Source organism: Hemicordylus capensis, chromosome 9 (genome assembly GCF_027244095.1).
Source record: "Hemicordylus capensis ecotype Gifberg chromosome 9, rHemCap1.1.pri, whole genome shotgun sequence".
NCBI lineage: Eukaryota > Metazoa > Chordata > Lepidosauria > Squamata > Cordylidae > Hemicordylus > Hemicordylus capensis.
In genome coordinates, this window is record NC_069665.1 from 32,086,072 (window position 1) to 32,113,759 (window position 27,688).

At 53.3% G+C, this 27,688-nt stretch overlaps 1 long non-coding RNA gene across 1 annotated transcript; it reads right to left on the bottom strand.

The window, feature by feature from the left end:
• Positions 1-832: 832 nt before the first annotated feature.
• Positions 833-27,679, bottom strand: LOC128334396 (uncharacterized). The gene is made up of 2 exons (XR_008311278.1): positions 27,600-27,679; positions 833-1,082 (listed from the first exon to the last, which is right to left on the bottom strand). It is a non-coding gene; the product is annotated as an uncharacterized LOC128334396 (long non-coding RNA).
• Positions 27,680-27,688: the final 9 nt, after the last annotated feature.

The window sequence follows — 27,688 nt, forward strand, 5'->3', positions numbered from 1 at the left end:
GGGCAGAACAAGAGAATGCCTTCTGTGATCCAAATGGCCCTCCTCCTCCATCCCCGAGATTATTCTAAATGCCCAAACCTCTTTGTGGGCTCTGATTAGCTGCCGCTGGCGGAGGATTAGGATAATTCAGCCGGGGCTGCCAGAGAGCCCTCTTTAAGAGGTAGATCTGGAAGGCTGCTCCCCTTTCCAATTCTCTCTCTCTCTGCAAACGGCTGGGATTCATTTGATCTTTGCTCCCCTCTCATTTTGCACATTGAGGCTTAATGTTTGGTTGCATTTATTCTTTCTCTCCCTGCTCCTGCTTTTTTGGTATTCAACTTTTTAGCTTCTTTATAAATTAGCAAATTAATTGTTCCTTTAAAACCTCTCCTCACCTTTTCTCGTCCTATAAATATAGATGCATCGTCTGTGCCGCCTGAGTTTCTCTTCCCTTGTGCGGTGCTTGACAGCTTCATCTTGCCCAACCTCCTTCCCTATATTTTCGCCTTCTAGGACTTCTCTCCTCGGCTCCCTGCCCTGTTTTAAAAATGTGTCTATATTTTCAGTGCCTGGTGCCTTTTGCAGTGAGTTTACCTACGCCCTGCATGTAACGGCAGCTGCATCACTTGAACTTGAGCTTTTCATTTCAGCTCATTCCATTTTTGCTTTTCATTTCTTGAACTCCAAAGCTGTTTTCCCGGCCAGACCAGCCCTCAGTTTTAAAATGTAAAAATTATTTTCATGTTGGAATATATTTTAAAAAATGATGACGTGTGAGATACAAATTGTAAAGCAATTTGTAGACTGAAAACTGATGTGGGTTGAGCAGTGACATCACCACCGCCACAATTAATCCAGGGAGAACAACTCCAGCATTTATTTAACAGAAACAGGTTCAAATAAACAAAAACACCGTGCAGTTTGCCCCTCTAAATGAAAATGCTCATGTCCCTCCGACATTTCAAAGCAAAACCAGTAGAACAAGGGAAGTCGCTGCAATTTGGACAATGCTGAGGAGGATTTCCACACACACACACCCCGCTGCATTCTGTTCTGGGTGGATATCGAGGCACCGGCGAGAGAAGCCGGCCACAGTGGCCACGCTGGAGAGACAGAGAGAGAGAGAGAGAGAGGAAAGGCTGCTTTCTTTTGCGATGAGCAAAGGATATTTTAAGATCTTTTATTTATTCAGAGCTTCATTTTAAAATGGGGGGAAATAACAAAACATTAATCTTTTGGAATGGTGAAATAACAAAAAGACGTGCGCGCGCACACACACACCCCCAGCAATGGCACAACCTGGCTGTGAGTGTGTCGCTGTCTCTGCAGCCCCAGCTCAGCCTTGGGAATTGCTGCTTTGGACAGAAAGGAAACACATCCGACCAAGTGTGCTGGATCAGGCCCTGGGTGGCATCAGGCTGTGCCCTCTATGAGGGACCCGGCGGTGGTTCACGAGCCCCAGGCAGGAGGTGGTGCCTCGGGAGGCCTCCTCGGCGTCTGAACCGCAGCCATTCCTCTGCTCCTCCCCAGATGCATCCCACAGTTTTGCTGGGCAGTGGGAGTGGGTGGCACCGATCCGGCGTTGCTCTCCTCCCACGGGGCCTCCTGAGGGAGGAGACACGGACTGGGTTTGTGTGTGCTAGTAAATGGATATTTGAGGATGGGGAGGAGAGAGACAAAGTTGTAGCATATATTCTGGAAACCAACCGATTGTGCCTCATTGTGTGGAAAAAGCCCTCGGTGGGAAGGGGGGGGCAGGTGTGCTAAAAAAAAGGCTACAAATCCTTTCCCAGAGAAATAGGTGTGGATTCCTGTTTGCGATTCTGAGAAGCCCTTTAAAAAAGAAGAACCTGTAGCCTTTTCTCTCCTCCTCCATCTCACCTCTGTGCTTGCAGATGGGTCTCGCTGCATGTCTTTTAGGAGCCGCCTCTCCTCCCTCCCTCCCAGATGGCAACGTTCCCGCTGGCGAGATGGGGTGAGGATCCGGAGGGGGGGCCATTTCCTCCCAGCTGGGATGGTTCTGGCTGGCCGGACCAATCCAGCCTCAGTGACCCACTCAATGCAGGGTCTGGGCCAGGTTCCAGCCCCACCCCACCCCACCCCAGCAAACGGCCTTCTATAGCCCCTGCCCCACCTGGACAGGCTCCAAGATTGCTGCTCAGCCATCACCACATGAAGGCATACAGGGCGGCCAGGGGGGCCAGTGGTGGCAACGTTGGCTCCGAGGGAAGTGGGCGGGGCTGCCTCGGCCCTGGGCGGGGCTTCCAGAAGGGGCCACACACTTGCCCACCTGCCCGAGCACAGGGAACACTCGAGTGCGTTGATCCCGCTGCCGCCGCCGCCGTGCAGCCTCAAGCTCGGCGCAGTGAAGGCCCCTTCAGCCTTGGCCCCTTGGAGCGTTCCCCGCCAGCAGTTCTACTTGGGCTCTCCACGGAAGGGCAAGTGGGCGCGTTCACGTCTCATCCTGCAGCCTTAAGGCAAAGTCCCTGCGAGCTCTGGGAGAGCAATCCAGGCACCATCCAGGATTTTCCTTGCTCCGTGGAGCTTAGGAGCATAGGAAGCTGCCAAATACCAAGTCAAACCCTTGGTCCATCTAGCTCAGTACTGTCTTCAGAGACTGGCAGCGGCTTCTCCCAGGTTGCAGGCAAGAGACTCTCAGCCCTGTCTGGAGATGCTGCCAGGGAGGGGACTTGGGACCTGGATGCTCTTCCCAGAGCGGCTCCATCCCCTAAGAAGGGGAATCTCTTCCAGTGCTCGTCTCCCTTTCATAAGCCACCAGGGCGGACCCTGCTTAGCTAAGGGGCCGGGTCACACTTGCTGCCGCCAGAGCAGCTCTCCCCTCCCAGCTTAGCCCTCTGCTGTCTTTGGAGAGCCTCATTGGCATTCACAGGCGGGCACAGCGCGCAGCTCAGTGGACACACATGCTCTCCAGGTAGTCGGAGAGAGACACACACACCTGCAGGATATCCAGGATATCACACATCCGGCCGCCAAGTCGAGCTGCGGAGCAGTTTACACAACATGTGTGTGAGCAGGCAGGTGATGAGTAGGAGGCCTGCACACAGATTGGAGGGTCTGCCGCTGGGCCTTTCCAGGCAGGGGCGCTTGCTCTGGGCACGGGGGCGGGGGCGGGACTGGGTGCCGCTGCCCATGCTGGACCCTGCCCGCCCAGGGGTCCCCCCCCCAGACATCGCGGGGGTGGGGTGGGGGGGGCACGAGCTGCCCCCTGGCCCTGGCAGTGGCACATTCAGAACCACCAAGGGATTTCCAGAAAGACGGCCCTCCGGATTGTTCTTCGTACCCGACACATTTCGGTATCTGGTCCTTCTTGAGGGGAAAAGATTCTAATGGGAAACACACACACGGGGGGGGGGAGCGCTCACCTTCTCTGCTCAGGATATTTATAATTTATGCCTCAAATATGGCGAGAAACTGCTCAAAAAGCCCCTCATTGCTGCGTCTCACTCGAGCAGCCTCTTGCTTTTGTTCCTTGCCATATTTTGGGGATGAATTATAAATAGCGGGGAGGGAGGGAGCCGCTCATCTTTTCTTACAGGGCAACAAGGACCACCTTGTAGGGTCTCTTGGGGAGGGAGAGCCCTGGCCAGGCCCCACAGCTGTTCCTCGCCGGGGTCCCGGGGCTGCAGCCAGCCAGCCGTATGGCCAAGAAGGCGGGTCTCCAGAAGAGGAGGCCCCCCACCCCACCCCCACCCCCCCACACACAGAGCAGGTGCGGCTTCTCGACAAGTTGCACCTTGCCGAAGGCCCCTCTTGGGTGCTTCTTTCACAGCGGGGCATCCCCAGGCAATACCCTGGAGAGGGCTGGCGGTGGCAGCAGGGGCCCTGAGCGCTGCGTGAGGAAGGGCTCCGTCCCTGGCCGCATCTTGGTCTGCAGACGCCCTACAGAGCTGCTGCCAGTCCGTGCAGACCATTCTGAGCTAGAGGGGTCTGAGTCTGGCTCAGCGCAAAGCAGCTCCACTCCCTGAGGCTTAGGCAAGGCAGTCCCAGCCAAGCCGGCCTGCCACGTTGCTCGCACCCCCCACCTTCCCTAGTCCTTGGGCAGTGCAGGCGGCCTCCCCCCCCCGGCACTAGCCACCGGACCCCAGACTGGCTCCCTTTTAGCAAGGCAGTGGCCGCTGCACCGCTCTCTCCCCCCGCGGTTTTCATGGCGGAGGAGCAGGCTGGAGCCGGCCGCCTGGCAGGGCCGAGACGTGGGCCCCTCCTTGCTCTCCTCCCCCGCGGCCCCCTCCCCTGCAGTCACGCTGCCTCATGGAGCGAGCCCAGCTCGTGGCTACGGCAGGCCCATCGTCCATTCCTGCCCACCACTCCGTGGTCCTCCCGAGGTCCGGAGTGCCGGCCGAGGGGGAGGTCAGTGTTTGACCACAGCGCTAGCCACGGCCGCAGTGACCCCGCATTGATTAGTGGGGGTTTCGGGGCTTCATGTCTGATGGAATCCAAATATTGTTTTTACAAGTTTATGAAGGCTTGATTGACGCGAGTCCCAGGGATCCTTTGAAGGATTAGATGGTATGTACCGATTAGAGAGTCCTGCCTGTCATTGGTGAAGCAGGAACTGGAGAGGCAGGGAGGAAATGGGTGAGTGAGAGAGGCGGGGGGGGGGAGGCAGAGCAGGCTTTTTGGAAATGCCGGGGCAGGGAAATCCCCCCCACGTCCAGCTTGTCCAGCTCTGGGAAAGGGTTTGCTTTGGGGCTGGTGCCAAAGGAGGTTCTTTTGTTTCCTCCTGTGGATCTCCCGTGGCTGTGGCTGTGGCCTCTCTCAGGTTTCGTTGTCAACGGTGAGCCCTTCGGGGACAGGGAGCCATCTAATTTATTTGTTATTTCTCTGGGTAAACCACCCTGAGCCATTTTTGGAAGGGCGGTATAGAAATCGAATTAATAACAACAACAATAATAGGACTTGATGTCTGAATAAAACAAACCAGACAATCACCCCGTCTGACTGTGTAAACAAGAAATAATAAATAATCGCGTCTGTGCATGGAGTGGGCTCACAGTGTCGGCTCACAACTCCCGGCCGGTGTGTGGCAAGATGCAGCCACCCTGCTGCCCCCCCCCGCCACCTCCGCTGCCCAACCCTGCAGCCCTACCCGAACTGACCTGGGAGCAAAAGCCCCACTGGAGGGGGAGGGGTGGGGTGTCCACTGGAGCCCCCCCGGGACCTGCTGGCCAAGGGCCTCGGTCTGCATCCTTTCTGGCTGGCAAGAGGAAAGGCCTGGCCCGTTGCCCGGGGTCGCGCCCCCCCTGTTGAAAGGCTCCCAGCCAGCAAACCCCTGGAAGGCGTCTCTCTCCCTGGGATGCTGCTGCAGGTCAGAGCAGACAGTCTCGGCCGGGTTGGACTGAGGGTCTGACTCAGCAGCGGGCAGCTTTGAAAGTCCATAGCGAGGGAGGATGGAAGGGAATATGGGCGACCGGCCCCCCAAGAGAGAAGAAAGCCCCTCTCCTGACGCGGCCAGTGGGGAAGTTGCTCTGAGGGCATGGGGGCGGTTTTAGCAGTCGCGGAAAGGGGGGAGTCCGCTGCAGGGCGACGCCAAGCCTGTTGGCCCTGCAGGGGCCCTGGGGTGCTCTCTCTGGGCTGAGGGCTGGCCGGCCGGCTGCCTCCGTGGCCCACTCAGTCGGGTTGCAAGTGGGCAGGAGCTTCCCTCTCCGTGGGGCACATTCTGCCTGCCGGGGTGCTGTTGACTTTCTCCAGCCTTGGGGCTTTAAACACTGTCATCTCCCCGTAAACCTGCTGACTTGAGAAACGGCCGGTTCCTATAGACTCCACGCCGTATAATGAATCAACCCCAATAAAAATCTAAAAGGCACGATAAAAGGAAAACAAAACTCGGCCTGGTCCCTGCCGGAGCACTTGGCAGCTGTGGCAGCCCCCCCCCCCCCAAGTAGCTGTTGGAAATGTGTGCCTGTTGCCTGCAAGAGTCACAGCCCCCTGGATTGACTGTGGCCCCCCCCCCGGGAGGCTCTTTGGGAGCAGGAGGGAGGGCGCGGGCTGCCCTCGGGCCCCCTGTGCTGGGGCGGGGGGGGCTCCCACTGAGCCACGGGCAAGCGGGGGGGGGGGGCGGAGGCTGCGGCAGGTGTGCTGAAAAGCCGCCGGAGGAAGAGCGTCAGCAGGAGGAGGGCAAGAGCTTCCCCATCATGGCCTGACATTTCACCCCCCATCTCTCAAACCCAAGGGAGGGAGAGAAAAGAAACAGCTTTCCGGCACTCAGCTCCTTGGAAAGCAGTTCTGGGGGGCAGCAGGGAGCATGCAAGCCCCCCTTCCCCCACCCTGGCTCTCCTGCCCCATTTCCACCGGCTGGCTTCCTCCGTCTTTCCCGCTCTCCCCGGAATGGGTGGGGGGTGCTGGGGCTGGTTTGGGTGCGCCATGCCGATGACGGGAAGCCCGAGAGCTCTCTCCCGGGTGCCTCCTCCTGCTGACGGGTGAAGCTCAGGTCAGGCTCTTCTCCGGCCCTCCTTGCAGCCAGAGGAGGCACCGTGTTGGAGCCCCTGGCGGGAGACGTGCACAGAGGGGGCGAAAGAGCAGCCGGAGACACTTGACCTTGCGGCCGGCAGGGCACAATGGCTCCTTTCACAGAACAGGGGAGGCCAAGAAAATGTTAGTGGAGGGGCTGCCCGAGGAGAGCCGGTGGCACTTGCCGAGAACAAAAGGCCGCTCTGTCCGGATGAGGGAGCCGGCCCGCTGACCGGGCAGAGCTCTGCAGCCGGGTCGCCGCAGGGAGGCCCAAGTCACTGGGCAGAGCCGGGCCAGGCCAGGCGAGGAGGGAGCGGAGGGAGCTAGCTGGGCCCTCTGGCAGCCTGGAAGGGGCCTGTGCTAGCCACGGCAGTGGGGCAGAGGGAGCACTGGCTGCCATGCCACAGGTGTGGGGCGGCCGGCCCGAGGGCTGGCCACAGGGAGCCAAAGCCCGCTGGGGCTGGGGCTGGCGCGGGAGGAGCAGGACCTCTCCGGAGCGGCTGGCTCTCTTGGCCAGCACAGCCCCTTCCCCCCAGCTGGTCAGAGCGCTGAGGAGGAAGCCTGGGGACCCCTCAGCCGGCTGGCTGCCCGCTGCCCCCCCAGTGCCTTCCGCGGCAAGACATTCGGGCCTCAGCAAGGACGCCGCCTGTGCGGTCGGAACTGCCTGCCAGCTGCCATGGAGGGCGCCAGGCCCCCCTTCCAAGGCAGGCCCGCCTCCCTGTGAAGCGACCTCTTGAACCCGGGCGGCTTGCGCTGCTGCTGCTGCTGCTCTGCCGGAGCGTGGAGGGGAGCTCCAGAAGCACAGGCCCCCCTCCATCCGTCCTCGAAGGCCCGGCACCCGCCCCTGCCTGGGCTCCCCTGTCAGCCTTTGTGCCGATCTTGAAACACTCTGAACCTGCTTTCGGGGTCATCTTAGTGGCAGCTTAAAATATTGTTCAGCAAAGCCCTGATGGTTAGAGCACCACCACCACCACCACCACCACCACCACCACGATGGCCCCAAGGGAAACCTTGCCGGGGGTGGGGGTCGGTCCCCTCCTTTCTACACAGCAGCAAAACTGGACCTGGCCATGATTTCGGCTGCCTCTTCCCTCTCCTCCTTTTCCTCTCCGGCATCCACACTCAAGCGAGCAGGCGTTAAAAACACCGGAGAGCAGCTTGTAAGATTCCTCTTGAAAACCGCCGCGGCTACATTCATGGAGAGCTCTCTGTAACCGCGGGTGAAACATGCAGGAAAGGGGTTTCATCATGAGCTGCCAGCCCAGATTAGAGGTTCAACGTGTTTGGAAGGTTTTTCCAAATATATGTTCCCTCTGCTTGTTTGCTTATTGCTTTTATGGAACATGTTTTTGTTTCATACAAAAATAGGTTTTGGAAATTCTTTTCCCCCACACCATTTTGCTCTCTGATATTCCAGCATTTGTTTTTTGTCATTCTAAAGGCAGAAGATTTTTTAAAAACCATTTATAATTGTTCAGTATTGTCAGTAACATTTGGTATCTATCAACAATTTCTTAATTGTTGCTTTAAAAGCTTCAACATGTCAGTTTAAATAGCACTGCGGAAGGTTTTTAAAGAAATCACAAATTAAGCTGTTAACATCTATTTTCAGATAATACTGATTGGATTAGCAATAATTATTCCTCTTAATTTCACTAAAGGAAAAAGTATACTCCTATCATTACTTTGAAACAAAATTATAGGGAAAGAGTTTCTCTACAGACATTTCTATAGAGAAAAACAAAATATGTGTACAAATGCATTCAAGAAGGAAAAATGAATAGTTCTGTTTCCATTTGGAAGGTCCTTAATTAAAATCACCAAACTTTTAGATTCTGTTCTGGCCTTTTTTGTTTTTTGGTTAGAAAATACCCCACTTGAATTAGGCATAATATGGAGCTTTGCTATTTAGACTGGTAATATTAAAATATCTTAATGGCTTGCAACATGTTCTTCCAATTTTGTTTCTTTTAAAAGATTGTTTCTTTATATATAAAGCCAAACCACTTAAAACTAATGGCAATTTCTGTCAATTTAAATTTCTCCATTAATTGAAAAAAGCGGAAAGGGTTTAACCAGCCGAAGTACTTTTAAAATAATTCTTCGTTGGGATCCTTTGTCGCATTGTAAATATTTCAAATGAAGTCTTTTAACACCAGAGTGGCCAAGACAGAAAATGACTCTCACCATTCAGGAAAGAAAGAGAGAGAGCGAGAGAGAGAGAGAGAAAACCCTCCCTTTGCAACAGGGACTCCAGGATTTAGTGAAGTCAGAGTTTCTGTTGAAATTAGAGATGTCATTTCTGCATTATTTTAATGGAGAGCTTACTTTTGGGTACAAGAAGTCCTTTTTGACATGATATAAATGTTTTAAAATCAAAAGGCATTGAGGGGGTCTGAAAAACATTTTAGCCTTAATTATTCATAAATAGCTACCTCCAGTCCATTTTCACAAAATGTCAGTTGACCAAGAAACACGCTTATTTTGCATGATAAAAAGAATAGTTGTGCTGTAAAAGGATGCGAAATCAATGTATATTTAACTTAAAATGAAATTTGCAAATCAGAGACAACCATCTATCACGAGAATGCATTAGCCGGGCCGGGCGGGGCAGAAAGGCAAGAGCACCGTTAACCCTTTCCGAGGAGAAAGCCGGCGCGCCTCCGGGCGGGCCAGGTCAGAGGCCTCGCTGGGCTGCAGGCAGGGTGCAAAGGCCCCGCCTGCGCAGGCATGGAAGTCCGGCGGCCCCAGGAACAGGCGGCGGCGGCTGGGGGCCCGGGAGGGAGGACGCAGAAGGGGCGGGCGGCTGGCACTCTTGACATGCCCCGGGATGCCAGGCCAGCCCTTCTCCCCGGCGCGGCTGGCGCGGAGGAGGAGGAGGTGCCCGGAGGCAAAGCGCCGGCGGGGTGGCGGGTCCAACGTAGAGACCGGCTGATCTTGCCTCCCAAGTCGGGCTTGGGCTGCCAGCCCGTGCTGGGCTCCTCCAGCGACCTCTCCCGGGCAGGCCTCCCCTGGGCAGCCCAGGAGTCTTCCAGGGAGACACCTGTTGCGGACGGGTGCCGGGCACCAGCTGGGCACCAAAGAGCCCACCCCCCACGGGCTCTTGAGGGAACTTAGCAGTCATGGGGGGAGGCCGCCTGCATTTCCTGACGAGAAAGCGGGGCGGGGGGGTGCGGGGGGAGCAGCGGGAAGGGTGCAGACGGGCACTTCTGTGTGCGCAACTGGCCGGCAGGCAGACGGGCAAGACACGATCATATTCACCCGGGGAAAGACCAGGCTTGACAAGTGCGATCAGGATTGTGTGGGGTTTTCCTTTCCCCGGGGACGTTCCGAGATGAAATGTCAAATGAAATAAGCCCTTTTAATTTCTTAGATTACATCCAGCTTTTAATAACGTGGTGCCCTGGAAATGAGAACAGATAATATTTGCCTTGTATAGCAGAGGTGCAGTTGGGCCGTCCCCTCCCTGGCCGGTTGGACTTTGATGTGGGATTCAGCTGACAAGCGTGTGGATGCTCCCGTGTGTCGGCTAATGGGAGCCAGATGCCAGCCGCTCCATGGAAACTTCCGGGCCTTTTCTCCTGGACAGCTATGGCCGCCTGTAGCTCAGAGCATGTTAAACCTCTCTCAAAACCTCCTGTGCAGTTTATGTTAATCACCTCGCTGTTCGGGCAGAATTCAGAGTAGAGGTCAGGCATTTGTTATGCAAATGAACATTCTGGATTGTTCACAATACAAATCGGGATGGAGCACAAACCACTTCAAACGTTATGCATTAAATGGATGCCATTCTCTGAGGAGCAAAGTAAGGAGTTGCCTGCCCCACAATGCCTACTTAAATGCAACTCTGTGATCAAGGGGAGATGCTGGACAGGACTTGAACTCGGGACTCACACAGCTGCTTTTCTGTGACAATAAAGGAGGCCAGGCCCGCCCAAGGTGGAACCCCCCTTGTCACGCTTGGCCCTACAGCTTTGTCTGGGGCTTCTATACTTTCGCGACCTCTGGGCCTGAAGGTGAGGTGCCACAGAGACCTCCTGTCAGGTAGAAGCTCATCTGGAGGGAAAACCAGAGGGAGAGAGGAAGCCCCTCCAAGTCGGCAGTCCCCAGCTTGTAAGGGGAGTCCTTCCTTCCTTCCTTCCTTCCTTCCTTCCTTCCTTCCTTCCTTCCTTTTTTCTTTCTTTCTTTCTTTCTTTCTTTCTTTCTTTCTTTCTTTCTTTCTTTCTTTCTTCTCTTTCTTTCTTTCTTTCGGCAGTGGGCAATATAACCGAAAATAAATATCAGCCAGTCAGCATGACATAATGGCCAGGGGGAGGGGGGTATTCGTCACTGCCCGTAAAAGGTGAAGGATGGAGAAGTGGGCCGCCCAGTATGAGGCGGGTGGCCTTCCCTGGGCACTGGCTGCTCTCTCTTTCTGCCACCGCCTGTACCCTGGGGATTAGCGTGGCGGGCTGTGCCCCCTCTTGTCCAGCAAGCTGCTTCTTAAGTGCCCCTTCAGTGGAATCCTGGCCTGACACAGTTCCCTTGGGAGGCGGCATCGCTGTGGGGCGAGAAACACCCTGATCCGCTCTGAAATTAGTGGGTTCTTCCTAGGACCATTGGTGCCTGCTGCATGCCCTGGGGGAAAGCAGCCCTCTTGGGACGCCAAACTACAAACATAAGGACAGACCTGCTGGATCAGGCCCAAGGAAGCCCATCTAGTCCCGCAGCTGGTACTCAGAGGCATCCTGCCCCAGAGGCTGGAGGTCGTGGCCTATGGCCCTCCGACTAGTAGCCCTTGATAGACCTCTCCTCCCTGAAGTTATCCAAATCCCTCTTAAAGCCATCCAGGTTGTTGGCTGTTAGCACAAATTTTGGCAGAGAACTCCACAAGTGGATGATGCGTTTGTGAAAAAGTTCTTCTGTTTGTTAGTCCTAAATTGCCAGGCAATCAGTTTCATGGGGTGACCCCTGGTGCTCGTGTTATGGGAGAGGGAGAAGAATTCCTCTCTGTCCTCTCTCTCCACTCCAGGCATGATTTTATACACCTCTGTCATCATGTCGTCGTCCCCCCCGCCCCGTACTTTTCCAAACTAAACAGCCCCAGCAGGTGTTGCAGCCTTGCCTCCTCAGGAAGGTGCTCCAGGCCCCTGGTCATCTGGGCTGCCCTCCTCTGCACCTTCTCCAGGCCTGCAGTGTCCTTCTTTAGATGTGGCGAGCAGAATTGTACACCGGACTCCAGGGGTCCCCACACCCTGGGGTTGGAGGGGAGGCAGTTTCTCACTTTTTCCAGACACAGAGGCTGGGGGGCAGGGGAAGCCTTCCGTTCACTCACCTTCCCCCCCAGTCAATTGGCAGAATTTGGGTGGGTGGGCTGTCCGTGGTGCTCCCGCAAGGTCTGTGTCCAGTGAGCTGGGACGACGCGCAGTGCATGGGGGTGGGAATTCCCCATTCGATGGGCGCCCGTCTCTGTGTGGGGCCGGGCTGGGAGCAGCCTGAGTTTGCACACAAGCAGCAAGCCCCGGGGGGGTGGGGTTGGGGGGGAGGGAGTACTTAGCCTCTGCTAACGACTGGGCTAAAAAGCCAGGCTAGGCAGCACTCCCCCCCCCCCCCCGGATCAGGCCTACTCCCTGTGGGTCTCACCTGCAGCCTCATCCAGGCCGTGCATGAGAAGAGCTCCCCAAACTTGTATCTGGGTGCAAACCTGACCCAGCAGGATTGGGCCCAGCCAAAATGTTACATACAGAGAGAGCGAGTGAGTGAGCACATACAGGCCTGTATAAAGGCCCTAGTTCTGTATGGAGCCTGCAGGTAGATGGGAGATTGATCCACTCATGCAGTAAAAGACACAAGCCATTTTAAATGTCTGCAGAAGCCCCAATTCCACACACACACACACACACCCGGCCACAAGCAGTCTCCCATCCCTGAAAGGCTCCCTCATCCCACCCCCACCCCCACCGCCTTTTTGCTTTTCGACTCAATTTGAAACTGAAATAACTGAAGACTCTTCCGGAAGAAGTTGAAGATATTAACTCTGAAATGCTGAAACAACAAGAACGTCCTTCTGTACTTCCCGTGAAATGAGAAACATGTTCTCTTCCACCAATCATATTTGACACCAGGACTGAAATTAACTCGATGCTCAAATGACAGTTCCCCCTCGATCATTACCAGGCTCCGGAATTCATAGGAGGGGCCCCGCGGCACGCACACAGGATGCTCCCTGGCACACGTGGGCACACCTTTGCCGTCACCTCCGGCTCCAGAAGCAGAAGCACCTGCTGGACACCAGCAGCCCCCCACCCCCCAAGGGGGGCACTGGTGGGTGGGCTTGGAATGAAGCCGCCTCTCCCTGCTCCGCAGGGGAGGTGGCTTTCTCTGGGAGAACAGCCACCCCATGGGCCCCCTTCCTTGGGGCTGTCCGGCCTGGAGAGTGATGGGGGGGGAGGCAAAGCAGCAGGCAGGGGAAGGGGCCGCTTGGAAGGCCCTCAAGAGCCCTTCTCTTTGGGATCCCAATCTGAGCATCCTCCAAAGGGAGGGAGTTTAAGATGGCAGCAATTTCACATTAGCCCCTGTCTTGTGTGTGTGTGTGTGTGGTTGAGAGAGAGAGCGTGCGCGCGCGCACACGCACATGATGTGGGGGGCATGTCTTCCTCGGGCTTGTCTTCCTTTTGATTCCTGCCCCTCCTAATTCTTGCTCCAGGCTATTGGAGAGCTTGGCTTTAAGCTCCCTGCGATTTGTTTTTGAGCTGCTGAGGTCGTTATGAAAGCCAAGGATGGCTGATTAAGGGGCGTGATAATCTCTCCCAGAGATGCCTTGTTGCTTTCCTGACGCCCAATTAAGGCACGATCCTGCGGCGGCGGCGGCTGCGCTGGAGTAGGCGGCAGCACTCCAGAACCTTCTCGCGCCCCCTTCTTCAGGTGGAGTGGCTCTCACCGGCCGTCTCCAGAATGGATCCACAGAAGGGATCCACACTCCCTCTTTTAGTCGTGGTGCGCATCGGATTTATTTCCGGCAGCTGGTTTCACTCTCCTCTTCTTTCAAATGATCCAGTGGCCTTACAGAGTCATATCAATAAGGACAGGAATGCAAGAGAAGGAATCGGAATCGGAATGCAAGGAACTAATACTTTCAAGAAGGCCAACCCACTTAAAATAGAGACGGCCAGCCAGGGAAGGGGATGCTTCAGTGACGGGGAAAGTGAGTGAGACCCAGGAGAAGCACTTCCCCACAGGAAATGAAGCTTCTGCCCTGGATTCATAGAGGTTTTTGTTCCTTCTGATGTCTGAGAATGGTGGGAAAGTTGACCTAAATATAGGGGGGGCCCCACCCTCAAGGAAGAAAATCGAGGGGGTCACCAGGGCCAGAATAAGTGGCTCCTTGGTCTAGCTGAGAAATAGGCGGCTTTTCTCAACGCCCTCCTCGCTGTAATGATACATTCCAACATAGCTGCTCCTAGGAGGACGCGAGATTCCCCTTTCGAGAGGAGAGATGGAAGCCAAACCCTTCCCAGTGAAGACTAGCAGAATCGGTGGTGGCGAGAGAGAAGAGGAGAAGGAAAGAAAGAAGAGGGGGGCTCAGGGCTGCTTGGAGTGCATTTAAGTGCTTTTTATCAGCAGAGAATGGAAAGCAATATTAAGCCCCCTTTTGAAAAAAAACCTTAGAGGACAGGCGAGAATTTCTCTGTGTCATAATTTCCCTGAGCCATATTAGGAAGGGCGGTATCGAAATTGAATAAAATAATAATAATAATAATAATAATAATAATAATAATAATAATAATAATATAGCAATACAAGGGGATAACAGAATAGAAGAAAACAAAATGGGAAAAAATCACCAAATACAAAGATCTACAAATTGAAATTGAAAGGCTGTGGCAGAAGAAGACCAAAATAATCCCAGTAGTAATTGGCGCCCTGGGTGCAGTTCCAAAACAACTTGAAGAGCACCTCAACACCACAGGGGCCACAGAAATCACCATCAGCCAATTACAAAAAGCAGCTTTACTGGGAACAGCCTATATTCTGCGACGATATCTATAACAACTGACAATAAAATTCTGGCATCCCAGGTCCTTGGGAAGGACTCGATGTCTGGATAAAACAAACCACTCAATAGCACCTGTCTGACTGTGTAAACAAATAATAATAATAATAATAATAATAATAATAATAATAATAATATGGCTAACAACTGGGAAAACTCATCTCATCATGAATGGCTAACAACTGGGAAAACTCATCTCATCATGAATGGCTAACAACTGGGGAAACTCATCTCATCATGAAAGACCCAGAAAAAGATGCAGTTCCAAGTAATTATAGACCGATAACCTGCCTGCCAACCATGTTCAGATTATTAACTGGAATAATAACAGATGAAGTGATGCAACACTTATTAACTAACAAACAGCTCCCAGTTGAACAGAAAGGAAATTGCCTGAACACCAGAGGCACAGAAGACCAGCTGCTGATTGACAAAATGATTTTAGAAAACTGCAAGAGAAGAAAAACAAATCTAAGTGTTGCATGGATTGACTACAAGAAAGCCTTCGATTCATTGCCTCACACATGGATACTAAAATGTTTAGAAACAACTGGTGTCAGCAAAAACATTCAGATATTTATTTAAAAAGCAATGAGCATGTGGAGTACACAGTTAACAATCAGTGGCGAGACACTTGGACAGGTTAGCATTAGAAGAGGCATTTTCCAAGGGGACTCACTATCCCCTCTGTTGTTTGTAATCGCCATGACCCCACTTTCACAAATACTAAACAAAACAGGCCTCGGATACCAAACATCTAAAACATCAAGTAAAATCAACCATCTACTGTACATGGACGATCTGAAGTTGTATGGAAAGTCCCAGTCAGAAATCGAATCACTGCTAAACACTGTCCGTATATTCAGTAGCGATATAGCAATGGAGTTTGGACTAGACAAGTGTGCTGCATTAATAATGAACAGAGGGAAAATAAGAAAAACAGAAGGAATAGAACTGCCCAATGGAAGCAAGATCAAGAACCTGGAAGAGAAAGAACATTACAAATACTTGGGCATTCTCCAGGCTGATAACATCACACACACTGAAGTTAAAAGAAAAATTGGAAGTGAATACATCAGGAGAGTTAGAAAAATCCTCAAGTCCAAACTCAATGGCGGGAACACCATACAAACCATAAACACCTGGGCTATACCTGTTATCAGATACACTGCAGGAATAATAGACTGGACTCAGGCAGAGCTAGAGACGCTGGATCGTAAGACCAGGAAAATCATGACCATCAATCATGCTCTGCACCCCCACAGTGATGTCGATAGGCTATACCTCCCTCGCAGCTCAGGTGGAAGAGGAATGCTGCAAGTCCATCAAACAGTAGAGGAGGAGAAAAGAGGCCTTGAAGAATATATCAAGGACAGTGAAGAAGATGCACTTAAACTGGTCAATAACGTGAAACTATTCAACACCAATGAAAGAAAGCAGGCCTACAAGAAAGAACAAGTCAAGAACCGAGCAGAAAAATGGAAAAATAAGCCCCTGCACGGTCAATATTTGCACGATATAAGTGGAAAATCAGACATCACCAAGACCTGGCAATGGCTTAAGAATGGCAACTTGAAGAAAGAAACAGAGGGTTTAATACTGGCTGCTCAAGAACAGGCACTAAGAACAAATGCAATAAGAGCAAAAGTCGAAAAATCAACCACAAACAGCAAGTGCCGCCTTTGTAAAGAAGCAGATGAAACCGTGGACCACCTAATCAGCTGTTGTAAAAAGATCGCACAGACTGACTACAAACAAAGGCAGGACAAGGTAGCAGGGATGATACACTGGAACATCTGCAAAAAATACAAGCTATCTGTAGCCAAAAATTGGTGGGACCATAAAATTGAAAAAGTGGTAGAAAATGAAGATGTAAAAATATTATGGGACTTCTGACTACAAACAGACAAACATCTGCCACACAATACACCAGATATAACTGTAGTCGAGAAGAAAGAAAAACAAGTGAAAATAATTGACATAGCAATACCAGGGGATAGCAGAATAGAAGAAAAAGAAATAGAAAAAATCACAAAATACAAAGATCTACAAACTGAAATTGAAAGGCTGCAGCAGAAGAAGACCAAAATAATCCCGGTGGCAATTGGCACCCTAGGTGCAATCCCAAAAGACCTTGAAGAGCACCTCAACACCATCAGGGCCACAGAAATCACCATCAGCCAATTACAAAAAGCAGCTTTACTGGGAACAGCCTATATTCTGCCACGATATCTATAATAACTAACAGTATTGATGATAAAATCCAGCCATCCCAGGTCCTTGGGAAGGACTCGATGTCTGGATAAAACAAACCATTCAATAACACCTGTCTGACTGTGTAAACAAGAAATAATAATAATAATAATAATAATAATAATAATAATAATAATAATAATAATAGGTGAGGCCCGGCCTTTTCCTTAACCAGGCAAAGGAAAGAAACGGTCACTAAACCTTTAGAAGCATTCAAGTACCTCGCTGACTTTCATCAGATGTTCTCTGTACAAAAAAAAGGTGGGTGGGGGGAGGAAAAAATCGTTCTATCTTTTTATTTTTGCTTTGCTTTAATCTTATTTGATGATGTCTCAACAGGCCGGGACATGCTTTCTTGGATGGCAATTTCATTGCGCCATATGTGTCTCTCGCAAGATAGCAGAGTGAAATGAGTCTTGGCAGGAAGAGAACTAAACATATCGACAAAGAAAAGAAAGAAAATATTTACTTAACTCCCTCTTGCCTGCCTGCATTTTCTCTCCCTTCAGCTGCTTCTGTGTAGATGACACAGCCAGCAACCACCGCCCCTTTCCCCAGGCGTTTCTGCTCCCTTTTGGACCCCAACGCCTGCCCGCCCCCCTTATCCTGGAGGACAGAGATGAGCTCCTTCTGTCCTAGAAGAGGCATTCCACACGCAAGGTGGCCTGTGCTGTGCCCTCCCCACCCTCACCGATAAGGAGTTGCTGAGCAGGAAAGGGGCTCGGGGCTCCTTCCCAGAATCCATGCAGCCAAGGCCATCCCTTGCCTTAGAGGATGGACTCTGAAGCAGGCCTAGAGGGCTTGGGCTCACCTCCCCCATAGAAAAGGGGGCTTTCTGGATCAGCCTGTTAGGGGCGCCTTGACGTGCGAGCATCCCAGGGGCGTCTCTTTTGCCCCATCTCTGGCCTTGCATTATTGGCGGGGCGGTTGCAGGCGGGGGGGGGGGGATACGCTCAAGCCTTCTGGTGGCTGCTTGCTCTGAACCACACAGTCCTTTGGGACTGTTTTCTGGCAGAGAGGGGGTTAAGGGCACACCCGTTTGAAGGCAGGCGCATCTTGTGGATCTGTGCACACCTCATGCCTGCATGGCCGGGTCCGTCTCTCTTCGCAATAGCCTGACAGCCGCTTGCCCCACCTGTCTTGGTATCGCTGGAGATTTAAGGAGGAAGCCAAGACCCGATGGGGGTGACCTCCTCCTCGTGGGCTTGCAGGCCAGAATTCTGCAAGGGGTCGAGAACTTCCAGGCTAGCTTGATCAGCAAACTGCGTCCAGGAAAGTTTGGACTGAGCCCATCCCTTTGAGGATCCCTCCCCTAACCCGTGTCCAAGGCGTTGCTTCTCAGTTAGCCTTATTCTGAGCCTCCTCCTGGAAGCCAACCTTAGGAAGCTTTGCTGCTGAGCAGTTCTGCATGTGTCAAGGAAGAAGCGGGCGGGGGGGGGGGGGTTGCTGGCTCCATCCTGGTGTTGGATGCAGCAAGCGGGGCTGCAGAAATGCCTCTTGGAGTCGGTTCCTTGATGGGTTGGGGTGGGGCGGCTGGGAGGGCCTGGGTCCCTTTCCCCAAGGTGGAGCCTTCTTGGCAGCCATACGGCCCGGTGGGGCTGGGGCTTTCCTCCTCCCTGCCGATGAGGCGGCTTTCCTGCTGATTCCTGGCTCGGATGGGGGCCTTCATTTTGCCCCCTCCAGCTTGTGGCTGCCTCTTGAGACCGATGTTACGGTCGCCGAGCCCAGGCGTATGGCTCCAATGGCTGCAGAAAGGATTCTCTGCTACTGTTCCCTCCGATTAGAAAGTGAGTTTTCGTGGTATTGGCTTCACAATTTCCCTCTGTTTCCAGTGATATCAGAGCACTCCAAGAGCATTCCTTCGGGGTCAAGAAAAATGTAACCAGCAACCAAAGCAAACAGAGAATGCCCCGTTTCAAGACATGGCAATACATCTCAGGTCCTCCTTCCAGAAATTAGCCAGCATCCACTGTGGACCGTTCTCTGGCACAGTCCACAGGGCTGGGCTTCATCCCTGCCCTCCTGCCGTTCCTCAAGGTCAGCAGGGTGGGGGGCTTTGCCTGGGGCCAGCTTTGTGGCCCCTGGGAGGGTCCCTCAGAGCCAGGCAGGGAGAGGGATGCTGGGTGCAGATGGATATATTTAGATGGGCAGACCAGGCGAGGACATCTAGGGACATTTCAAATGAGGCAAGTCAGAAGACTTGGCAATATATATTTTATAGCTTTTCTTTAAGAGGGGGGAAAAGTGCATTATTGGCTGTGAATGAATCATTCTGGCTTCTTATTCCAGGGTATCATTTCAGTTTGCAACTTTCGGTGAAAAATGGCAGTACAGTGAGAGCGACTTTTGTTTCTGTTGGGGATGCTTAAATGTGGAGATGAGGTGTCTGTCCTTCTCTGCTGCTGCCCTCTCCCTTCCCCAGCCCGCAGGTCACTGAGGCGGCAGGCTTTTGCCTGGCAAAGGGAGGGCTCTACCAGGACAAGGGGGGCCCTCCCACCCACCCTCGAGGTCTGCTTTTGCTTTTGCTCCCCCCTCCCCGCCCACCCCTTTTCGTGTGGCAACTTCCCACTCAGCTGTTCCCTTTGAAAAAGATCGCGCGCGCGCAAAGCACAATGGACTTTTTGCATTAGCCCAGAGGGAGAACAATGCACGGGGGCGCGTGCGGGGGGGGGGGGCGGCGGGGGCGTGTTTCCTCTGCCTATTGTTGCAGTCATTAGCATTACAGGACAAGGGAGGTGGAAGCGATCCTGCCATCCCGGAGGCTTCACCAGCTTCCTGGCTGAAGACCTCTGCTGCGAAATCTGAATAAGTGGCCCTTGCAAAATGGCCAAAAAGAGAAAAGAAAGGGGTGTGTGTGCGTGTGGAAGGTTTCTTGCATCCTTCCGCGCGGGAAGCAGCAGCGTTACCAGTGGGGCCTCCCCTGGCCAGGGAATGGGGGGGAACCCCTTCTTTCCCCTGGCCCTGAAGCAGCAGCAGCAGCAGCAGCACTGGCCCCAATCCAGCAGCTCTTGTGGCACTGTGCCTGGGCCGCTGTGTCGCGGGGCGGGGGGGGGAGCAGAGATGCCTGCCTGCCTAGGAGGAGAGCAGTCTCTCCTCCGCCTCCATTCCTGGCCAGTGGGGAAGCGGGGCCCCGCGCTGTGCTGGGGAGAGGCAGCAGCAGCCCCCCCCCCCCCGCCCGGGCCAAGGGCTGCCGGTGAAGTCCCGCTTCTGCCGCCTCGGCTGCTTTTCCCGCGCCGGGGTTGGGGGCAGCTCCCCAGAGATGCCTCCTGACTGCCGGGCTCGGGAGAAGGAGAACGGTGGCCTTGCCAAGGGGCTCCTCGCCCCTTTTAAGGGGCGGATCTCGGGGGTGTCGGAAAGCTGCCCTCGGGCGGAGAACTGACGCGCCTCGTGCCTTCCTGGGTGGCGCGCGCTTGCTCTGGGCTCCGGGATCCGCCAAGTGCGCGCAAGGCTCCCGCGCTGCGCGAGTAACGGCGCTGCCTTGACTCGGCGGCGGGCTTGCCCGCGCTGAATGCGCCCTTCGGCGGCCAGCTTGAGAGGCCCGAGGGGGCCTCGCTCCGGGTCCTCGTCTGCCTCGGACGGGAAAGGGGGAAAGGACAAGTCCAAACTTGCAGGGGGCGGGGAGGAGGGCCCTGCTTGGCGCCTGCTCGGGAGGCTGCGGAAGGCGCCTCTGGCGCAGCCCCGTCGGGCAGCCCGGCCGCTGCTGGAGGGGAGGGAGGGAAAGGGGTGTGACTGGGCAAGCGCAGGTGCCCTTCTGCCATTCCGCGCGCAAAGCGGGAAATGGTTCTGTGGTCGCACCGTGGAGGCGGCTAGTTTCAGACCTGCCTGGATCCGAAGGCGGCAGAAAGGGCTAGGAAGCCGACCGTCAGTAGGGTCGCCAGCCCCCCCCCCCCCGCCCCCCGGATCCTCTGGGAATCAGCATCCACCTTCAGGTGCCGCTAAAAAGATGTGAAGCCGGGCAATTGCCATTGCAATGCGGGGAAATGCTGGGAGCGAGCAATATTCAGCAAGCGCTTCAAGCAGAGTTGACAGCTCTTATCCTCGGCGAAGGCACTCCTAGTCCTCCACTTTAAAAACCTGCTCAGTTTTGACTGGAAACAAATATTGTGTTTAAATAATCTGAATTACACTAAAACTTCCTTCTGCTGTGTCACATCTTCGGCTAAAACCAACAACTCTTCTACTGCTGTTTATCAACAGCGCGTTTCCAAGAAAGAGCAGCTTCCCCTTCCCAGGATTTTTACCGAATCCTTTGACCATTTGCTAGTGTCTGTTTCCACCAATTATTTGAATATTCGTTATCACTCAGTATGCTCATTATCTTCGGGGGGAAATGTTGGAGTCCAGAAGGACTTTGCAAGCCATTGAGCGTTCCTGGGTTGTTCTCTGTGGCGGTGTGTCCTTTCCTGGCTTGATGCAGTCCCTCCTCTGAATTCTCCAAAGAGTTTAAACTGGGACAAAAGCTTCCTTGTTATTTGAGAAATGCGACACCCTCTTTTGCTTGTGGAAAACGGGAAAAGCAAACTCAGTGAGTGCTTGTGGCACAGGCCGTTTAGGTGGCATTTGTGCCGCTATTCAGATGCCAGACATAGGTGGTCCGAGACACCAAAAGGATCAGGTCGTCGCTGCTGCTGCTTTGCCTTAAAAAAAATTTTTTTTTAACTAATTAGGGAAATACTGCTAACCTCTGTGTTTGCTGTGCTGTACTGATTGCTATAAACATTTGCTTTAGTAATTGTAACAATGAGTATTTCAACATCATAATTAATCCACTCTCAGACACTGCCTCGGAAACGCCCCCCCCCCCGCAACCTGCTGCTTTCCTAGGATTGTTTTTGCCCACCGCAACAATGAGAGGCCCCGAAGAGAATCCCACTTCTCTCATGCAGCAGCTGCCAAGAGATTCCCAAATGCCGGCATGGTAGGGATGGCTCTGAGAAGGCAGGAACTGCAGAGAGAGCACGCGCGCGAGCGAGCGAGCGAGCGAGCGGCAGGCAGAAGCCTTTGGAAGTGGCCCAGCCGGCCTCTGAAATGTGGCTGGGTGGTGCTTTGCTGGGGCCGGTCTGCTGCTAGCCGCTGCCCTTCTGCTGGCCCTCTCGGCCCCAGCCAGTCCGCTCCCTAGGCAGGCAGCTGTCCTGGGTGGTGGGGCGCCACAGCCCTGCCCTGCGGCCACGTTCAAGGCCACTGGCCAAGCTGTCCCGGGAAGTCGATTGTCCACTCCATCAAAGGGTCTAATGGTCAGCAGAGAGGCCCTGATGCTTCCCTGGCGACCTGACATTAACAGAGTGGACTTGTTTAAGTGTTACTGAGGGGGTCTCCAAAGGACGCCTGGCTCGGCCGCCAGCCGCCGGCCTCCTCAATGAGCCCTCGTGTGGGTCATGACTCCGTGGGGCTGCCTCCTGACACGGCTGAGGCCAGAGTGCTCCTCGGGGGCCTGCCCTCACCTCTGTGACCAGCAGACAGAAGAAGGGCTGATCAATGCCCTCCGACAACAAACGGAACAATCGCCTCCCCCTCCCCTCCCCACCCCACCCCACCCCACCCCCTCCTTCTGTCCAAGGAGCTTGGAAATGATAAAGATAAATGGGCCAGTCTCCACCTGCAGACTTGCGACCCACGGAGGAGACGGGCAGGCAAATCCAATCGGCTTTTGCATACAGAAAATATGAGTTTTCAGGAGCAAATGTCCTGCAAGATTAATCCAGATTAAACTGTTCGGCCACACTCATTTTGCTGCACTTTGCATCCCCATTAAATGCTGCTGGATGTGGATGCTGAGTGGGGGAGGCAGTATCAAGCAGTAAAGGGGTTGCTTTAAGGAGCCATTGAAACAGGAAGCACAATTTTTAAAAAATATATTTTTTCAGCCTTTTAGGGTGCCTTTTAAATCCTTTGTAAAACACACAACTTAATTCACCCCTTTTGTTTCCTTTTTTGTCTTCTTCGAGAAATCATGTTTCAACACGTGCACCTTCATCCCCCCCCCCGCCCCCCATCAAAGCAGCTCTTTTCTTATGGAGAGCAGTAAAATGTACCCCTCTAGCCAGCACCTGCAAGTTTACTGGTCATTATTCCATTACTTCCTGACTCCTATTAACCATATAAAACCACCCATAGGAATATTGATGTTCTCCTGAAAAATAGTCTTGCAAAAGAAGGTTTTGTTTGGGCTTTGTTTTGTTTGTTTGCTGATGAGTTTGACAATTGAACATTTTACTTCTTGTGCTCCAAGGCAATGTTTTGGGTAAAATTAATATGGACATTGAATCCCTCTTGGGAAGTGCTTTTGCTTTTGGAAAAATATATTCTGAAGCAGAGCTAAGGAAAATTCAGAATTCAGCAAACTCTTCCCATGATTTTCAGCATGCTGGCAGAGGTCAGCCTGTTTCTAAAGCCAGCGCCCTCGTTTCAGAGAATAATCATGGGAGGAAAGATGCAGAGAAAATGGGCCACACATTTAATTTTGGTTTTTATATAAATTGGTGTTTTAGCAAATATTTTGTCATGGAGATGGCTTATATGAATTAGTTATTGCATCTGCACACATACACATAAACGATTTACTGTTTGTATAAATTGTTTTTATTTTGTTTGCAGCCTGTAATGCACTGTTTTGTTTGGGCATTATTCTGTTTCAAAATATTTGATAATATAATTTTCCTAAAGATGTTTAGGAAATATTTAGATGGGGAAATTATTTGGGACTCAATTAAACAGATTGTGTGCTTTACACAAATACACTGCAAATACGTCACATTTTAAAATGCACTTTATGATGCTCTTGAAAAGGCTGAGCTCCTTGCAAAGTGCCAAAAGTCAAGCTTAGCAAATTGAAAAGCAAAGAAATAAGAGCCCAAAGCACAAAAGGCCTCGACTGAAAGGCGGCTGCGAGGACCCTCCTTCCGGGGCCATGAGCCTTGCCCCCCCCCCCCCTCACTCCTTCCTAGCAAGGCCCCTGCACAATTTTCTTCAAAAGGACTGATGCAGTGAGGGGACAATTAAGACTGGAGGAGAAGGGGCTGAATGGGGGGGGGATGTTGCAGAGTGTGTGTGGTTCCTCTGCGGGCGCGCGGGGGGCGGGGGGGGGAGACACTCCGTATGTGGCGAGCTGCACTTCCTCTTGTGAATGTGAAATGATTCCTCTTAAGAAGGAACACGCAGGAATTCTTTGGATGTGTCGGTGGTTTGCTTCTCATGGAGCGGAGGGGATGCAGGGCCACCGGGCGGCTCTTTTTCCTGACCACAATTTCCGGGCCTGTGCCAGGGAGGAGCAGGGGCTTGTTCTGGCCCTCTGGGTCAAGGCACCCTGTCCAGAAATGCTGAGGGGTCCAAATGCCGAGAGGCTCATGGCCTCTGCAGGAGAGAGCCCACCCTTGCTGAGGACCAGATGAAGAGCAGGACAGGAGGTGGTCAGAGAGACCCTGGGTGTGTGTGTGCGCGCGCGCGCGCGTGCGCATGTGCATGCACGCTAGATTCTCACATGTGGCTCCCCATCGATTTTGCAAGCATTTTGGAACTAGCACTTGGCTGGTTCAGAGCGTCTCAAACCAAAGATGCACTGTGGCGCATCCTGGACAGAAACAGCTGCCTGCAGGAGCTTTCCCAGACGACAGGCTTACTGTGGGTTTTCTGCAAGGCTTTACTGTGAGTTCAAAGTTGCCCCCCAAACCCGAAGCAAAAAGTGGTTTTTTTAAAAAAAAACTCCAGATCGAAATCAGGCTACACTCTTAACACGGGATGAAACACCCGGATTGTGTGTGAAGTGCTCCCCGAAGGCTCGCAGGGACGTTGGGGTAAATGTGGCCGATATGTGAACGCAGACCCTCCATTCCGGAGGAGATGCGAACTAAAAGCTGGGTGTGAAAAACTCCCAGGCCACGGAGCCCTCCCCAGACCCATTTCTTCCCGCCTTCCTGGGGGGCCTGCTCTTGGGGGCAGGACCCATAGCAGATGGGGGAGTCGGCGGCAGTCCAGGCCAGAGGAGGGGTGCAGGATGGGCCTTGGGAGGAAGGAGCTCGGCCCTGTAGCCCTCCGAGTGCCTCCCCCAGGATGGCAAGGAGAGGTTTGCAAAAAGGTGGTGCTGGGAAAAGAGAGGAGATGAAGACGAGGGATCAAGGCAAGGAGCTGTCAAAGCAGCAGCCTAGCAAACGGGGCTCTTAGCATCACAATGTGGGAAGCGTTTGGCTTTTATGATTTGAATATGAAAAGCCCCAATTTCCCTCTCTCTGGCCAGCCCTTTGGCCTTTGTTGGGCTGCATTGGGGGGGGGGGAGAGAACAGAATAGAAAAGAAAAGTGGCTCTGTGTGTGTGTGTGTGTGGCTTCTTGCCTTAACAAGGGCCGTGAGGGTGTGTGTGTGTGTGTGCAGAAGGCAGTTGGGGGCTGGGGAGGGAAGAGCACCAGGACAGACAGGGCCTCGAGGGACGCACAATGGGATGGCCGTGACTTTGAACAAATAAATAAAACATGGGGACCCTCGCGCTGCCCTCCCTACCCCCCTCCAACTGTGATTAAATTTGTTGTGGTCATTTCCCAAATGTCTGCCTGATGGGGGGGGGGAGCACCTCCTTGCCTTCCTCCTCGCCCTGTGCAGCTCTTCCTGTGGCTACCAATCTGCAGCGCTGCCAATCACACCCCCATGCAGAGACATGCAGGCCCATTTCATTAGCAGAGCCCCCCCCTTGCCCCAAACCCCGTATCTCCAACTCTCCTCCCTTCATAAAGCAGCCCCCCCCTGCCTCTCACTGTGCGGCTGTAATGGGGTTTCCTGAATATGCCCCCACCCCCAGACCCAGCATCCTTGCAAACTGCCTGGTGTGCAATAGAAAAGAATACATTTTAATAAGCCCTGGGAGGGAGGGAGGGAGGAGGGGGACGCAGGAAAGAAAAGGAGAGCGAGGGTCTGCGCCACCACGGCCCTCTTCTTTGGAAAGAGGCGAAGGGGCCCTTTTGCAGAGGGTGGGGGGAGGGGGGATTTAATATTGCCAGAGATAATAACAACGATGTTAATATCCGGAATTTTCAATGTACCATAAGTACATTTTGTTTTTCCTTTTAGCACGATTTATAATTAAAGATTTTAATCTGGCTTCACATTGAGTTAATAAGCCCTTTGATTGATTAGGATTCATAAAATTGCCATTTCCTGCTGACGCTTTGTGTTTCGGGGGATGCGCTTTTGAAAAGCCGGGCGAAGGTGACTTCGGAAGTGGCCCCTTTGTCTCCACCCGTTCCAGGAGCGGAGAGCCGCCCGGCTTGCACAGCCTCGCTGCCCGCCCGGCGAGAGATGCCCGAGAGGGCACACCGCAGGGCACTGCTCTGGGCCCCTTGCGGCCCTCTGCCAAAGCCTGCCAGCTGCCTCGAGCAGCCTCTGGATGGGAAGGAAGCGTGTCGCCCAGTGAGGTGCCCACACGGAGACGCCTCCCGTGACCGGGGCTTTTCCGCCGCTCTGCCTTGCCCATCCATCTCCCCCCCTCTGAATAATTCCCCTCCTTTTGCGGGATGTCGGAGAGTTGCCCAAAGTGGCACCAGGAATGCAGCCATCCCCCCAAGGGCTGCTGAAGTCACCCCCGAAGGAGCCGCCGAAGCCGAAAGGAAAGAGCAGTGAGTGGCAGCAACGGGTCCAAGAGACAGCCGCGTCGCCCGGCACGGCTCTCTCCAAAGAAAAGAAGACGGGAAGGGTCAATTTCTCTCCCCGCTTTTCTTCTTAATCAGGGTAAAAAGTGACCCTGGCTAGCCTCCGAGGAGGGCTTCACAATGCAGCCGGCAGGAGAGCAAATCCCTTTGTGCTTGGTGCTCTGAGGGGAGGCACCATTGTCAAGCTCCTCACAGGGCCTCTGGGAAGACCGGGCGCGAGGAGCCCACACTCTGCCGATCAGGCTCCGCAGCCGGGAGCGGCTTCCCTGCCTGCCTCCTCCCCGCCAGCCTTCACCCAAATTGGCCAGACCCAGCTTGCATCTCCTTCGCCCTTGTGTGATCACCCCGTCATTTGGTGAGTGAAATCATTGAAGCATCAGAGAGGCAAGCAGAGGCGAGTGGAGAAGGGCCGGCCGCTGGGGGGATGCAGGCAGACCATTGTCCGTCCTCACATCAGCTCCGGAACCCGTTCAGGAGGAGGCTCAACATGGCACCAGAGGCAGGTTTGGGGCTTTTTGCTCTGAAGAATTGGATGGGTCTCCTATGGACAACAACACGCGGCCTCCCCTGATTGCCGGAACATTAATATTAGCGCTTAAAGATTTCGGCTTCGATATTTTGCTTCCCCCCACCCGCATCAGTGCCTCAGAGGGTTTTGTTTTGAGATACCTTGAACGGCACAAATCGACAGTGATGAAAACCTCGCAATCATGCCGGTTTTTGCTTACAAATTGACAAAAATGTCCCCACCAATCCGCAGTAATTTCCTGCATCTCCATAACTGACCTCACGCATTCAGCATCCGAAGAGCTGATTGGTGGGGGTCTTAATGTGAATAATGAAGGACGCAATATTCGGAAGAAGCAGAAAAAGGAGGAGAGGGGGGGAAGGGGAGGGGAGGGGGCGAAGAATACACACACACACACACGCAAATATAATTTCCCCCTGATTAATAATCGTACCCAGCCTGACATATAATATACCTCAGCGCCATTGCAGAATTGAAATAAATTTAAAGCAAATCCCCATCTTTTCCCTCTAAAGCCAGCCATAGGCAATGACAGCACAACAGAACAAGTCCCGGCTCTGTGCTTTACGGCAGTGAACGGATTCGGGTACCTGGGAACAAATGAGAGTCAGGAGCTCCTTCCTACCTTGGCGTGCTGGCCGATCAATGCTTCATTAGGCCCAATTGTCTTTTGCCCACGCAACCTTGAGAAGAGACCCTTTAATTACCTGGGAGGAAGTCAGGGCCATCCTGGCAATCTCTCTCTCTCTCTCTCTCTCTCTCTCTCACTTTCTTCCCTCTCGTTCCTTCTCTCTCT